At 34.3% G+C, this 18,262-nt stretch overlaps 1 non-coding gene across 1 annotated transcript; it reads left to right on the forward strand.

The window, feature by feature from the left end:
• Positions 1–16,796: 16,796 nt before the first annotated feature.
• Positions 16,797–16,903, forward strand: LOC148764200 (small nucleolar RNA R71). The gene has a single exon (XR_016024917.1). It is a non-coding gene; the product is annotated as a small nucleolar RNA R71 (small nucleolar RNA).
• The last annotated feature ends 1,359 nt before the right edge of the window (positions 16,904–18,262 follow it).

Genomic DNA, 18,262 nt, shown 5'->3' on the forward strand with positions numbered 1-18,262 from the left:
GCACCAACTTGGCAAGGTTAGAAACCCCACCAAGGTGAAAAATGGCCAAACTATCACCTTGGTTGGACAGAGTGACAATGGTTCAATACACTTTCAACTTTCCTCCTCCAGAATGCACCTTCCTATCATTCTATTTAGCAAATTGCTTAAACAAAAATGGTTCATCCCAAATATACAATTTTACATCATGTAGAAATTTCTTTCTTTGATGAAAAGGTAAATTTGGAAGGAGAAGCTTACTTACAATGAAATTGACAGTCAACATACCATGGTAAATTCTTTTGACTAACTTGTAACAATTATTCATCGAGGAATGACTCATTGACCGGGAATGACTTATTGACCAAAGTTAAATCCTTACCATGATTATCATGCTCTAACCTCGATAGATGGTTTGCTACTTGATTTTTTTAACCCTTTTTGTCCAAGATTTCCAAATCCAATTCTTGTAGCAATAGAATCCATCATATTAGTCTTGGTTTGGTATCTTTCTTAGCAATCACGCACTTAATTGTATATAAACAATAACTTTAGTGCTAATAAGTATGAATTGAACTTGTCAAATGCAAACACAACAACAAATAATTCTTTCTTAGTGGTGGTGTAATGCATTTGAGTTTCAGTAAAGGTTTTGTTGGCATAATATATAGAATGAAAAATGTTATCCTTTCTCTGCCCTAACATTACACCTACAACATAGTCACTAGCATCACACATAAGCTTAAATAGAAATGACCAATCAAGAAGTACAATAATGGGTTCAGATTTTTTTTTCCTATTTTATGAATGCAACATGAAATGCATCATCAAATTTAAATGGGATAGCATTTCCTAAGAGATTGCACAAGGGTTTAGAAATTTTATAAAATTTTTAATGAATCATCAATTAAAAGTAGTGTGTCCAAGGAAACTCATAATACCTTTTACCGAGGTTGATGGTGGAAGCTTTTCAATGGTCTCTATCTTTGCTTTGTCCACCTCTAATCCTTTGCTCGACACCTTGTGACCAAGAACAATACCTTCTTGTACCATAAAATGACATTTATCCTAATTTAACACCAGGTTTGTCTCATCACATCTTTTCAACACCCTATCAAGATTCAATAAACATTCATCAAAACTATTAGTGAATACCGAGAAATCATACATAAACGCCTTTAATGTTTTCTCCACCATATCTAAAAATATAACCATCATGCATCATTGAAATGTGGCTGGAGCATTACACAATCCAAATGGCATCCTCTTAAAGGTAAAAGTACAATAAGGACATGTGAAGGTTGTTTTTTCTTAATCCTCTAGTGCTATGGCGATCTAATTACACCTTGAGTACCCATCCAAGAAACAGCAGTACTCTTTTTCAATTAGCCTATCCAACATCTGATCAATGAATGGCAAAGGGAAATGATCTTTCCTTGTGGCCTTATTTAGCTTTCGATAATTTATGTACACTCTCCATCTAGTGACTATCTTTGTGGCAATGAGCTCATTGTTTTCATTTGTAACCACTATCATCCCACTTTCTTTGGTACACATTGTACTAGACTTACCCACTCACTATCGAAAATAGGATACCACCTCCTTCATAATTGGATTAAATCTTCTTTGATGCTCGATAGTGGCACTGTGATTTTCATCCAATAAAATTTTATGCATGTATATTGAATGACTTATCCCCTTTATATTTGCGATTGTCTAACCCAGTGCCTTTTTGTGCTCTCTTAGAACTCTCAGCAACTTATCTTCTTACTTGTTAGCAAGATCAGATGCAACAATAACAGGAACAGTAGATAAGTCACCAAGATATGCATACCTCAGATGAATAGGCAATAGTATAAGTTCTAACTTAAGAGGTTCTTTAATTGAAGGCTTCACTATTAAAGATGAAAAGGTAGACAAATCTAACATCTCAAATTGAGTTTCGAACACATGAGATAAGGCTTGTAATGCATACACACATTCTATGGCATCCTCATCATTTGTCTCAAATTCAGTTACCAATGATGTTTCAAGTGGGTCAATAGGATGACTAGCCAAGAAAACTTCACTTGTGACCCTATCCACCACACTAACTGCAAAACACTCATCATGATCTTTAGTAAACCTTAAAGCTCTAAAAATATTGAATGTTACTTCTTAATCTTGTACTCTCAAGTAAGTTCTCTTTTTTCTACATCAATGAATGCTTTGACAATGCGTAAGAAACATCTCCCAAGGACAATAGAAACCTCTTTATCCTCCTCCATATCAAGAACTATGATGTTTGTTGCGAATATGAATTTATCCACCTTTACAAGAACATCTTCCACTACACCTCTCAGATATGTGAGAGTTCTATCTACCAATTATAAAGTCACAATGGTGGGCTTAATCTCTCTCAAACTCAAATTATTATAAATAGACAAAGACATCAAATTAATACTTGCCCCCAAATCACTCAAGGCCTTAGGAAAAAATAAAGCACCAATTGTGCATGGAATAATAAAGTTGCACGGGTCCTTAAGCTTTAGAGGAAGCTTACTCTAAACAATTGCATTGAACTCTTTAATGAGTGTTACTATCTCAAATTCACCCAACCTCCTATTCTTTGATAAAATATCCTTAAAAAATTTGACATATGAAGGCATTTGCTTTAAAGCTTGAGCGAATGGAATGCTGATATGAAGCTTTTTAAACACTTCCATAAATTTTTGAAATTGGCCCTCCTCTTGTTGTTTCGTAAAATGCTAAGGAAAAAGTGGTAGTGGTAGTGTTGCCTAAATCTTTTTCTCTTGACACTGTTCATTGGAGCTGGTAATCTATTCCTCACTCTCCATTATCTTGTCTTTTTGTTCAACTCGTTTTAGGGTATTTTCAACTTCCTTTCCACTTCTCAAGGTGATGGGCTTGACATGTTCTTTTCCTTCCCTTCTTGGATTTGCCTTTATATCACTGGGTAAAGCTCCTTGAACTTCATTGTTTAATGAATTGGCAAGTTGAATAACCTAAGTCTCAAGATTTTGAATTGATGCTGCTTGGTTTTGAATAAGAGCTACTTGATTTTGGAGGATGTTATCTGTCACAACCCAAATTTCGGGCCATGACCAGTGCAAGGGTCCAATGGACGTAATCCACTAAACCTAAGCAAGCCTATTATTTATCTTACTTATAATTCCATCTAATATCACTAAGTCATATTTCATAACTTTGAATCAAAATAGTGATATACATTGCCAACTCGTACTGGCATTACTCTTTAAAAATTTACATACAATGTCTACAACATGTATTCTAATAATTTACATTAAGTTCGTCTATACAAAAAACATAACACTCGACTTCCAGCGGAGTGACTCGGATGAATATATAACTACCGAATGCCGAGACACCTACCAAAAGATGGACACAGGTCTACAAGGACACCTCGTCCTAGTTACCGGTTGCCTCGTGATCTGAAAACATGAATTTGAAAATGCTGAGTATAAACCCAGTGAGTGAACAAGGAAGGGAACAAGCAACAACAACAAGGGGGAATTTAAAATCATGATGCACTTGTTTCAAAACAATGCAATTTAGTTCCATTCATATTAAAAACCCCTCATTTTAAACTTAACTCATTTTGTCCTAAATGTTGGAAGTCCATGCTCAGATATGGTAGCAAAGAAGTGAAAAATAGGGCAGCAATTGGACAAGATAGAAGACAAAACAAAAAGTTTTTTGCTGCAGCAAGAATGAATTTCGCTGCAGCGAGTTTTCGGCCAGTCTACCCCTCCAAACCTGAGAGTTTCTCGTTGTACCAAAATTCGTTTTTGCTGTAGCATTTTCGCTGCAGCGAGAACCAGTTCTGATGAAAGGTCTTCAAACTCGAGAGTTTCTCGCTGCAGCCAGCATGAATTTTGCTGCAGCAAAAACAGAGCAACAAGAGAAACATTTTTCCTCACTCAACAAAAAGCCATCCTACTAAACTAACAAAATCAACATAAAACTTATGAAAATTCTCAAAGTACAATGTGTCAAATTTCACATATATGTCAACCATATATCACATTCATGAGCTTACATTTCATAAATCTAGATATGCATAATTACATAGACAAACATCAATATCATCATAATCACTCCCAACTCATGTACATCCCCCCACATCGTGCACATAGTCGGCACCATCATGTGCATCCCCCCACATCATGCACAATCAGTGCTATTGTGTACATCCCCCCACATCGTGCACACGGGCACTATCATCATCTATCTCTCACACCACCACCATCACCGGCATATGCATTCTCCACCTCGTGCACACACACGGTTACAGTCATTATATACAATATCATTCATCATGCATGTGAGACCTCAACCTCTATAGGCTTGTAACTAGGTATAGAGGTAATAATACGAACTAAGGGTATTTCGTCATTTTCTCTAATAAGCTTCTAGAAGAAAATTTTATGATATTTTAAGGTCTAAATGGGTATAAGACTGAATAAATGATGTGTACTGATGAAAACACGAAGAAAACTAGAAGTTTCAATAATTTTCATAATAGGGGTAAAATGGTCATTTTTCACCTCGAGTTAAAATTTTATGTTTTTATGAACCCGAGTATGTTTAAACCATTATGGATCTTGTCGCAGTGTTAAGAGAGCAAAAAGATTGCATAAAAGATTAGAGGAGAGTAAGTTAATTGGTGGAAGGGTAATTTGGTAATTTTATGGGAATGGATAAGTTGGCCTATAAATCTCTTGAAATTTCCAGCACCTTCTTGAATTTCCAGCAGCTGGTCTTCTTCTTCCCTTCTTCTCTCTCATGTTTCTTCAATTCCTCCATGGGAGTTTTCTTCAAGCTTCCATAACTTTCTCTCTCTAGCTCCAATTTGCATGCTTTTGGTGTACTCTTCCATGAACCCTTGTGCTATTTCATCCTCTCACTTCAAAACCCTTGATAAAGCTTATTTCCAAACTTTCTCTCACTAGTTGGGCATTTTAGAGAGAGAAAAAGAGAATTACTCCATTGATTTGGAAGCAATTGGAAGAGAATTTGACTACAAAGGAGCCCTAGGGTAAGTGATGAACTAAGCTCGATTTTTAGCTGCAAAAAATCTCTAGTAATTGGGATTTATGTGCTGTTTTATTGTTGACTATGTTTATTACTTTTTAGTGATTAAGATAGTGAACATAGATAGCCGTTTAATGTGGCAATTGAAAACTAGCTAAGAGATAGCTTTTAGAGTTCATAGTGTGTAAATTGATCTATTGTTTATGTTAATGTGATCCTAGGTTTTAAGGAAGCCCCATCATCTCATTTGGACAATTAGGAAAATTGGAGTCATCTAAAGGCTTTACAATCAATTGGTGAGTGGACTGCCTTCAAAACTTATTTTGGGAATATAATGTATTTGACAAACCTTTGAATGATTTTATACTATTTTTCATGAAAATGAATGTCTTGGGACCAAGCTCTAAAGAAATGATTTATGTTATGATATGTGGTTATTATGGATTTTTATGTGGCTGCATTATGTTGATATACATATATGCTTGAATATAATGTTGTGTAATTATATTGACTCGGTTATTTGCGAGTAGGGAGTGTGCATAAGTTGAGGATGACCCGGTTATGTGCGAGTAGGGAGTGCACATAACCCGGTGATGACCCAGCCATGTGCGAGTAGGGAGTGCGCATGAGCTGGTGAGGATGATGATGGGTATATGCGTATATATATATATATATATACATATGTAAATATGTGTGTTATAGGAAATTGATGGATATTTGTTTATGGTTGTAATGCATGTGAAACTTGACATGTTAAACCTTGAGAAATTGTTATCTGTTTCATATTGGTTTTGAACATTTCAAGCAGGGTGGTTTTCTTCGGGAGAAAGGGAAATTTTCATTTGATGCCCTGTATTTCGCTGTAGTGAGAATGATTCTCGCTGCAGCGAGAAACTCTCAGGTTTTAAAAGGGTAGGCTGGCTGGAAACTCGCTGCAGCGAGGATGCATTTTCGCTACAGCGAGAATGACACTGTAGCTTCTTGCTGCAGCGAAATACATTCTCGCTGCAACGAGAAACTTTCTGTTTCTGGGTTGCAATTTCGCTGCAGCGAGATTGAATTTCATTGCAGCAAAAAAGCTTCTGTTTTGGTCTCCTATCTTGTCCAATTGCTGACCTATCTTTTACTACTTTGCTACCATATCGAAGCATGGACTTCCAACGTTAAGGATTAAATGAGTTAAGTTTAAAATGAGGAGGTTTAGTGAGAAATCCTCGGCTAGTTGAGAAACCCTCGTTCGGTTAATAACTAAATCCCAACGTCGCTGCAGCGAAAGATTCGTTGTCGTATTTGACTTACTTGTGTAATATTGAAGCTTTTATTATTCAAATGGTCCGTTATGTATGGGTTAATGATTTCAAATGATTAATCATTTAAAGGCTTGATGAGGGGTTTTTAATAAGAATAGAAACAAATTGCATTGTTTTGAAAAAGAATGCATCATGATTTCATTAAAGATTCCTTATGGTATGCTTGCTCCCTTCCTTGTTCACTCACTAGGTTTATACTCACCATTTTCAAATTCATGTTTTCAGATCACGAGGCAGCCGGTAACTAGGATGAGGTGTCCTTGTAGACTTGTGTCCATCTTTTGGTGGGTGTCTTTGCATTCAATAGTTGTACATTCATCCGAGTCCCTCCACTGAAAGTCGAGTGTTATTTTGTTTTGTATAGACAAACTTAATGTAAATTATTAGAATACATGTTTTAGACATTGTATGTAAATTTTTAAGGAGTAATGCCAGTATGAGTTGGCAATGTATATCAATATTTTGATTTAAAAGTATGAAATATGACTTAGCGATATTTGATGGAATGATGAGTAGGATAAATTGATAGGCTTGCTTTGGCTTAATAGACTACGTTTATTGGGCCATTGCGCCGGTCACGGTACGAAAATTTGGGTCGTGACAATGCACAACACACATATATACAATAGTGCATGAATCCATAGCAATCACATATTACAACATAAAACCATTTTTCAAAAGCTTGTTCCCGAGGCACTTATTTTCATGAAAAGCTTGGTAATTCATTCAAATGGGTGGCAATTTCATTATATTTCCCAAAACAAGTTTTGAAGGCAGTCCACTCACAGGTGTCAAACATTCAGATTCCGGGTGCACTCGGACTAATAGTCCTCAAGCGTAATTCCTTTGCCTTTTCTGGACGTCTCACTACCTTGAGAAATAACAAAGTCGAGGAATTTACTATATTGTCCCTAAATTGATATAAACTAGTTTAAGTTACTAATGCTTGATATGTAAATGCAAAAATATGTCCGATTACCGCTTAATCGCGGTATCGATTAAATTCGACTGATCACCCGATTAATGGGCGATTGTGTCCAAATCACTTCCAAATTAATCTATTTCTCCTCTAATACCTTAATTTACCACATACCATTTAAATAAAGCCAAATTCAGCATTAGAACCCTCACAGTTCCTTATAGAAAAATTCGGTCATTTGGTGCACTAGCACCGAAATGTTTTCTACATAACTGTTTCACCTTAATTAATCATTTTCCAAGCCATTTTCCTTGAAATAAAAATAATCCCCCATTGATATTCAACCCTCATGGTTTGACCAACAAGGAACCCTAGAGAAATTGAATATTTCTTTTGTGTTTTTGTTCATAACCATGCTTAACTATCCCTATACACTAACATAGTCTAAAATCAAATTATTCCAACAACAATTTCTCTTCCATACCCATTTTTCAGAATTGAATTCATTATGATACCTCAATATTCAACCATGGAAATCAAGAACAAAAGCATGGGTAAGCTAGGTATCAAGGAGAATTAAAGAAATTCTAACTTACCTAGCTTGTTTCCTTGATTTCTTCACTTTTTCTTTGAATTTTCACCTAGATTTTCTTGTTTTTCCCTTTGTTCTTCCTTTGTTCTTGTTGCTGGTTGCCTAGGCCGAATATGGTGAGAGAATTGGGGATTTAATGGGCTGATTTCTATAGAAAATAATAAAATAATCAAGCATGCCATGTGTCACATGCTTATTGGCTCAATTTTTTTAACTTTTTCACTTTGTCTTCTTAATTTTCCACCACAAATATTCTGGTATTTATCCAATCCTACCACAATTAAAATCCCTTGGTCTTGACAAATGCTGGGGTGAAAAATTTACTGATTTACCCTCGAGGAGAAAAAATTATGATTTTTCCCCTATACTTCGAAATGTACCGGAATCACATTATTTCTACTTTTCAACCTCAAATAACACTAATATTGATAAATATTAACCAAATGGGGCAAAAATCATTTTATAAAAATTCCAGTTTAGTCCTCTAGTGGTAAAATTACCATTTTACCCTTGTGCTCTAAAAATACCGAGAATCACAAATTTTCACTGCTAAACATCATTTTATACTCCAATAATCATAATTATATTTCATATAATTATTCTTGGTCAAATGTGATCAAATCTTGGCTAAAAATCTCAATTTTATCACCAAATGGTAAAATGACCTTTTTGTCCCGAATCGGTCAATTTCCTGATGGACTCCAAACTGGACCTTGAACTTCGAATCATTATTCTAAGTCATTCTGTGGGTTTTAGAATTTTTAAATTCCCCTTAGAATTTCTATTTGAACTAGTTTAAGGCTCGATTTAACTTAGTTGTACCACTCGGTACAATACCGTCTTTTAATCGAGCTTGACAAGGTCTCACATTACCATTCTATGTCATGAATTGCCTCAACAAATCCTTTAAAGCTACCTTCTTATTTAGGATAGGCACTCTTGCTTGCTATTAAAACCCAAGAGGCTCATTTGGCCTCAAAGATGAAAATTGTCACGACCCGAAACTCTCATCGATCCCGTGACAACTGCCGCGAAGCCTCGACAAACATTCTTCCCCCGAATGCCCTTCGAGACCTCGCAAGGCTTTCGTACCAGTTTTTCCATTTCTCTCTCTTTTTTTCTTTTCTTTTTTTTTGAATAATAAAATAAAATAAAAATATTAATTAAAATAATCTATTTTAATGTAAAACAATATATATATATATATTTTCGAAACATTAAAAATTAATTTTTTACACATAAAAACAAAATAAATTTATACATACTGTAATATAGAAAATTGGAGTATGTAATTCAAATTACAATGACACGTGGGTCCCTAAATAACTAAGAAGGTTTAAGTCTATAACCTTGCTTTCTAGGATGCAACTCCGAAATTTACTTCTCGATGCAATTGACAGTCTACTGCCTATTCTAAACCTGAAAAATGTATAGAAAGAAGGGGTGAGATTATAAAATTCTAGTGAGTAGACAAACATCATCAACATAATCTAAAGCCGAGTAATAGGAGACAATTAAAATAATTCATCCCAACCCATATAAATAATTGGATTTGATTCAATTACTCAACATGGCTTATGCACTTTTCAAAAACTTGGCCCTTGCCAAAAATCCATTCTCGGGGATACCCCGCGGAGGCATCTTACCGAGACCGCCAAGGCTGTTTATTGTCACACACACACAAACACATTTCACCTCTGACAACACAGCCGTTCCTTGGCGTTGGCTGAGTCTCACTCTCACGTGGTGGCCCGACGTGAGGTGCACTCAAATCCTACCTCGAGAGTTATCCTACGAGCCTCTCCAATTGAGGTAAGCTCAATAATTAGGAACCGTGCCCCTCTAATTAGGCTAGCCCACGGAACCCCCGTCACTGCAGTGCCCATAAATCCTACCTCGGGAGTTATTCGACGCGCCTCTCCAATCGAGGTAAGCTCAATAATTGGGAACCGTGCCCCTCTAATTAGGCTGGCCCACGGAACCCCCGTCACTGTAGTGCCCACTTTATAAGCCACCAACCAATAAAATCACAATAGTATGACATGACTCACTTAATACATTCAAGGCAAATCAAAGCAGTTCACATATTTTTTAAATCATAAAAATAACCAGTCATACCCACATTTATCATAAGCCATTTAATGAAAATCATGGATAAACAACACAATCATAGTATAAGTCTCTAATTGCTCTATTTTTGAAATCATTATTAAATTTTCAAAAATTTTATAAAATTATTTTATAAAATCCCATTTTCCCATAAAACACAATAATTTTTCAATTAAACCATTTTTCCATAAAATCACACAATTAAATAAATCTACTCTAGATAATTAAGACGATAGTAAGTTTACTCACTGTACTAGGAGTAGATATACTCTTATTCTCGATTCTCGGGTGTAGTCTTTTACCCGTATCAAATAGCTCAATACCTATCCACAATACATGACATAAAAAATTCAATAATTTGTGTCAAATCAATATATATTATTTCAGGCTCTTATCCATCCGTATGCACTAGATGGGGTGTAAAATGTTTGGACAATCGCTTAATCACAGTGTCCAACCTAACTCGCCTATACACGGTGTAAATTTATAAAATCTCCAATTCAACTCTAAGTCCATCCATTTCAATTTCAATTATCCAATTATATCCACAATACCTCAATGATTGTGAATGTGGTGCAATTTATCAATTCGGACCACAGATTACGCTTTTACCCCTAGTGGGTTAAAATTTTAATTTTTTGCACCAAAAATTTCCATTTAATTTCCAACCTCATAATTCATCATTTTTCCATCTAATTCTCTTAAAATAAAGTCAACCTCATCCTCACACACCATTGGCTACATTCGGCCTAGAGAAATTCATGGAGAAAATGAATATTTTTCTTGTTGTTTTACTCATAAACATGCTAAACTAACACTAAACACTAACATAGTTCAAAATCAAATTAATCTAACAACTTTCTCTCTCTAAACCCATATGATCAGATTTGAATCCATCATCAAAACAAATAATTTAACCATGAAAAATAAGGAGAAATGCATGGAAATGATAAATCTTAAGCTAAGCTTGAAAACTCATACCTTTAAACACTTGATTCCTTGAAAAATTATACTTTTTCTTTGAATTTTCTCACTCTAGGGTTTGTTCTTATTTCTCTCTCTCTCTCCTGCTGGTTTTGGCTGACCCTCCTAATGAAGAATTCTGGAAATTTCAAGCCTTTTAATAGGCTTAATAAAATATTATTATTTTATTTACCTTTTAAATATTTTATTATTTTTTTATTTTATAGCCATCTTTTTTACTTTCTTTTTCTACCACTCAATCCTCTTCACTTATCCATGTCTTCCATGAAATTTCTAGACTTTTCCAAAGTTTTGGTGGAGTAAATTTTTAAAAATTACACTTTTACCCCCGTAAAGTGAAAAATTACATTTTTACCTAAAAAACTGAAAAATTACCCATAGATATATTTTTCATCCCTTATACTCATACCATTCTCCAATTTGTCAAATGTGATCTAAATTCTCTCAAAATCTCAAATTTTATCCGCAGGTGAAAAAATTACGATTTTACCCCTAGATAGTGAAAACTTCGGTTTAACTCCGAATTGATCCTCGAACTCCGAATTACCATTTTGAGTCATCCCTGAACTGTGAAACTCTTAATTTCACCTTAAAATTCCTATTTGAACTAGTTCAAGGCTTAATCAACTCAATGGTACCATTAAGGGTAATATCGTCTTTTAACTATTTCTTGAACTTCCTAAATATACAAACATTCTATCGAGCATGTGAATGACATTATAATTATTTTACAAAGCAAGGTTTGACAACACTACCCCCCTTAAAATAAAATTTTGTCCTCAAAATTTCACTTATCAACTCAAAGAAAAGGTGGGGTATTATCTTTTTATTCGATACTCAACTTCTCCTGTTATCTCTTTTATAGGGAATCTTGATTTGCTCCTCGTATTTATTTCCAACTCAACTTGAATACTTCACTTATATCTATTATTACTTTTTAGAATTTGATCAGCAATAATCCTCTCGATCATGAGTCTTTATGTCATTTAGGATTATACTAAGTGGTTTTCCAAGATAAAGAGTCTACGCAGCCTCCTGTCTATATAATCGGTGCTGCAGTCACTGACTATAAACCAGGCTCTACGTCAACTCCACTATTCCGCTATTTACCACAAGAGTTGCTTCATTTAATTACTTTTCATTCAACTGAGTTAATACAAGAATTATAAATCCTCATAGTAATCCTTTATAGTACTCATTTTCTATGCCACCGTCGTAATCCTTTATTCATAAATTCATTACTTAACATTGATGTTCGTTCTCATTAATCTCTCATCCTCTTTATTTCTTAAGATTTGACTTTGATCAATACATTATTGATCTTAATACTCCACAAGGTAATTTATTTCAATGTAGCCGTTGGAATCTACTTAATTAAAACAAATCTTTTACTTTTGGAGTTACTACCTTAGTCATTCTCAACGGCTTGGCTCCTTTTTGAGTCCATACCACAATTAGTAAAATAAATTTTCTATCACAAATGCATGATCGGGATACTAACTCCAACATATCTATATTATCTATGTGATATGCCACCGTCATCCCTTAGGGCATATTTCATTACCAATATTCACATATCTTTACCATGATAATTTCTCAAATAAATTAAAATTTGTGGGGGAAAACATACTTTACAATTTATATCTCCCTCTATAAGCATCTCCAAAAATCCTCATGTCCTATGTCCCACCTTAGGATAGTCTTCCCATATCGTTCAATAGATCACAACTTCATCACACGCCTAATGATTCATTATTGATAGTATCCCACTATTCTCATAGTCGTAACCGATTATATTCCTCATCTTTAAATTTTACGGCATCACCTTCTAATTCCCTCCATACTCAAATTTATAATCTTTGACTTAACCCCGTTAACTGGTGATCAATTCATAGTACTGCAAGGTTTAATCGTTATTAAATCTAATAATTGCTAGAACCATTAATGGCTTCCTATTTCAACCTTCAGTACTTATTTAAAATAATCGATCTTGCCACTAAGATAATTATTCATTCTCAATACTTATATTACTAATCTACCTTTGTCATACTAAAAGATTTTTATACTCCTTCTGTCCTTTAAACAACTACTCCATCATTCGTTTATATTATACAAGACAAAAGTCAATTCTTAAGACTTTTACACAGGGGATTATTATCCTTCTTATACTGCATCTGCCTAGGATTACAGTATTACAAGTTTCAACAAGGCACTAAACATCTTTAGGATCATTGTCATCTTGATCTTTTTTCGAGTCCGTTTCAAGTTCTCCCTTTTTCTTCTCTTGCCATTTACTTACATTGCTCCCACAGCTTGGGGGAGAATGTCTAACAACAATCACTTAATCTCTTATACACCCTGAAAACAAATAGGTCTCTATATGCAGACTCATGCATTCTATTCGACTTAATTTCACTTAATCCGGGGCCACGCAGTGTCAGTGTGGATTTCTTAAAACAACTTTAAAACCAAAAACTTTAAAATCCATATCTTTAAAATCAAAATCTTTGATCTTTAAACCATGCTCTGATACCAACTGAATTGTCACGACCCGGAACTCTCATCGAGCCCGTGACAACCGCCGCAAAACCTCGACAAACATTCTTCCCCTGAATGCCCTTCGAGACCTCTCAAGGCTTTCGTACCAGTTTTTCCGTTTCTCTCTCTTTTTTTCTTTTCTTTTTTTTTTGAATAATAAAATAAAATAAAAATATTAATTAAAATAATCTATTTTAAAGTAAAACAATATATATATATTTTCGAAACATCAAAAATTAATTTTTTGCACATAAAAACAAAATAAATTTATACATACTGTAATATAGAAAATTGGAGTATGCAATTTAAATTACAATGACACGTGAGCCCCTAAATAACTGAGAAGGTTTAAGTCTATAACCTTGCTTTCTAGGATGCAACTCCGAAATTTACTTCTCGATGCAATTGACAGTCTACTGCCTATTCTGAACCTGAAAAATGTATAGGAAGAAGGGGTGAGATTATAAAATCCTAGTGAGTAGACAGACATCATCAAAATAATCTAAAGCCGAGTAATAGGAGACAATTAAAATAATTCATCCCAACCCATATAAATAATTGGATTTCATTCAATTACTCAACATGGCTTATGCACTTTTCAAAAACTTGGCCCTTGCCAAAAATCCATTCTCGGGGATACCTCGTGGAGGCATCTTACCGAGACCGCCAAGGCTGTTTATTGTCACACACACAAACACATTTCACCTCTGACAACACAGCCGTTCCTTGGCGTTGGCTGAGTCTCACTCTCACGTGGTGGTCCGAACGTGAAGTGCACTCAAATCCTACCTCGGGAGTTATCCTACGCGCCTCTCCAATTGAGGTAAGCTCAATAATTGGGAACCGTGCCCCTCTAATTAGGCTAGCCCACAGAACTCTCGTCACTACAGTGCCCACAAATCCTACCTCGGGAGTTATTCTACGCGCCTTTTCAATCGAGGTAAGCTCAATAATTGGGAACCGTGCCCCTCTAATTAGGCTGGTCCACGGAACCCCCGTCACTGCAGTGCCCACTTTATAATCCACCAACCAATAAAATCACAATAGTATGACATGGCTCACTGAACACATTCAAGGCAAATCAAAGCAATTCACATATTCTTAAAATCATAAAAATAACCAGTCATACCTACATTTATCATAAGCCATTTAATGAAAATCATGGATAAACAACACAATCATAGTAGAGGTCTCCAATTACTCTATTTTTGAAATCATTATTAAATTTTCAAAAATTTTATAAAATTATTTTATAAAATCCCATTTTCTCATAAAACACAATAATTTTCCAATTAAACCATTTTTCTATAAAATCACACAATTAAATAAATCTACTCTAGATAATTCAGACGATAGTAAGTTTACTCACTGTACTAGGAGTAGATAGACTCCTATTCTTGATCCTCGGGTGTAGTCTTTTACCCGTATCAGATAGCTCACCACCTATCCACAATACATGACACAAAAAATTCAATAATTTGTGTCAAATCAATATATATTATTTCAGGCTCTTATCCATGCGTATGCATTAGATGGGGTGTGAAATGTTTGGACAATCGCTTAATCACAGTGTCCGACCTAACTCGCCTATACACGGTGTAAATTTCTAAAATCTCCAATTCAACTCCAAGTCCATCCATTTCAATTTCAATTATCCAATTATATCCACAATACCTCAATGATTGTGAATGTGGTCCAATTTATCAGTTCAGACCACAGATTACGCTTTTACCCCTAGTGGGTAAAAATTTTAATGTTTTACACCAAAAATTCCCATTTAATTTCCAACCTCATAATTCATCATTTTTCCATCTAATTCTCTTAAAATAAAGTCAACCTCATCCTCACACACCATTGGCTAGATTCAGCCTAGAGAAATTCATGGAGAAAATGAATATTTTTCTTGTTGTTTTACTCATAAACATGCTAAACTAACACTAAACACTAACATAGTTCAAAATCAAATTAATCTAACAACTTTCTCTCTCTAAACCCATATGATCAGATTTGAATCCATCATCAAAACACATAATTTAACCATGAAAAATAAGGAGAAATGCATGGAAATGATAAATCTTAAGCTAAGCTTGAAAACTCATACCTTTAAACACTTGATTCCTTGAAAAATTACACTTTTTCTTTGAATTTTGTCACTCTAGGGTTTGTTCTTATTTCTCTCTCTCTCTCCTGCTGGTTTTGGCTGACCCTCCTAATGAAGAATTCTGGAAATTTCAAGCCTTTTAATAGGCTTAATAAAATATTATTATTTTATTTACCTTTTAAATATTTTATTATTTTTGTATTTTATAGCCATCTTTTTGACTTTCTTTTTCTACCACTCAATCCTCTTCACTTATCCATGTCTTCCATGAAATTTCTAGACTTTTCCAAAGTTTTGGTGGAGTAAATTTTTTAAAATTACACTTTACCCCCGTAAAGTGAAAAATTACATTTTTACCCCAAAAACTGAAAAATTACCCATAGATATATTTTTCATCCCTTATATTCATACCATTCTCCAATTTGTCAAATGTAATCTAAATTCTCTCAAAATCTCAAATTTTATCCGCGGGTGAAAACATTACGATTTTGCCCCTAGATAGTGAAAATTTCAGTTTGACTCCGAATTGATCCTCGAACTCCGAATTACCATTTTGAGTCATCCCTGAACTGTGAAACTCTTAATTTCACCTTGAAATTCCTATTTGAACTAGTTCAAGGCTTAATTGACTCAATGGTACCATTAGGGGCAATATCGTCTTTTAACTATTTCTCGAACTTCCTAAATATACAAACATTCTATCGAGCATGTGAATGACATTATAATTATTTTACAAAGCAGGGTTTGACAAAAATAATCCTTGATTATTGGCCCAAGAGAATTTTTGGTGGTTCCTCTACCTTGGGTTATAAGTGTTGGAGTAAGGATTATTTTGCTATCTATTCCCAATAAACTACACTATTTCTGAACTACTTGGACACTAGTTGCTTGCATGATCATCTTCGTAATACTCAAGCTACAAACAGACTTTGAATAGAGTCAGTACTAAAAGATTCAAGTTTCTTAGTTAGAACTACTACTTGTGCTAATAATGCTGAAATGGCATCTACATCATAAACTCCGGTTACTTTCCTATGCATTGATTGCTTTACTAGCCACCAGTAGTTGTTTGAAGCCATTTCCTTCAACAAATCATATGCCTCGTCAATTGATTTTGCCATTAAAGCTCTTCCTGCAGTGGCATCAATGGTGGTTCTAACATGACCACTCAATCCATTGTAGAATGTCTACAGTTGTAGCCACTTTGGAAGACCATGATGAGGACAATGCTGAAGTAGATCTTTGTATCTTTCCCAAGCCACGTACAATGCTTTATAATCTAGTTGCATGAATGATGTGATATTATTCCTCATTTTCACTATCTTTGCTTGAGGGAAGAACTTAGCACTGAACTTTTAAGTAAGATCATCCCATGCTGTTATTGATCTTGTATGGAGTGCGTTCAGCTACGCTTTAGATTTATCCTTCAATGAAAAATGGAAAAACCTCAAACAAACTGCATCATTTCTAACACTATTGTGTTTAAAGGTATCACATATCTCTAAGAAGTTTGAAATATGGGCATTTGGAAGGCCCCCAAACTAGACTAAAGTTTGAATCATGGTGATGATACCTAGATTGATCTTGAAATTGTTGGCTTAAATAGTTTGCCTTCAAATGCTTGATGGAATCCCTTGCACCAATGGAGCAGCATAATTCCTTAAGCAACAATTTTCAGCTACTACTCACTCTTGGATTTGCTTCTCACCTTGTCAATTAGCCATTGTATTTTTTTGAGAAAAACCTTGTTGATTTTCTCATTGAAGTCTTCGAAATGTTCTCTTAATCTTTGGATCACATGGTGTAATCTTGAAGCTTTTTGCTCTTCTCATATAATGACGAAATGAACCTAAAAAACAAAAATAAAACTTAAATTAAGACTAATTTGTTGAATTTTAATATTAAAAAAAAATAGGAAAACAAATCCTAAGCAACGGTGCCAAAAACTTCTATGGATTTAGTACACTTAAGCATACGTATCGAACAAGTAATATAGACAGTAAATTTAGAATCATATCCCACATAGATTTGTTCCTACTTTTTCACTAAGTATTAAAATTATGACGAACTAATTTTATTCAAGTAACTCAATTTTAAAAAAATTAATTAAAACTAAATTAAATCAAATAATAAATTAATTAATATAAACTAAAAATTCACTTGAGAAAAGCAATAGACTAAAACTTAAGATTATGGATTCATTCAACACCTCATCTAGTACCAGCTTCTCTTATTATTTACCTTCATGGGTGGTTTTACTAACCTAGAATCCAAAGCTATGTACAAGTCTTTGTCGAGATGCTTGTAGAAATACCTAACTTAATTAGGTCACTATATGTTTAAAGTAATCAATTAAAAAAGGTTCATTAAGCTAGTGTTCTAATTTGGCTATGTATGGCGATTGACATGTGTCTACCCAAATCATGAATCAGATCACCTAAGTGATATGAATATACACTATTCAAATCTTAGTCTAATCTAAAATCTCTCTGTCGAGTCTCAATTAGATTCACAAATCAGTCAATTATTGACCAGGCAATTAAAGCATTAAGAACAGATTTAAATAAGCAAAACTATACCCATTCATAATAAAAAAAAATAATATTCAAATTACATGTTGAAATCCACCATAATCCTAGAAAAGCAAATTAGTTCATAATATCTAAATAAAATAT

This window comes from Theobroma cacao, chromosome 2 (assembly GCF_053813885.1).
Source record: "Theobroma cacao isolate CCN51 chromosome 2, ASM5381388v1, whole genome shotgun sequence".
NCBI lineage: Eukaryota > Viridiplantae > Streptophyta > Magnoliopsida > Malvales > Malvaceae > Theobroma > Theobroma cacao.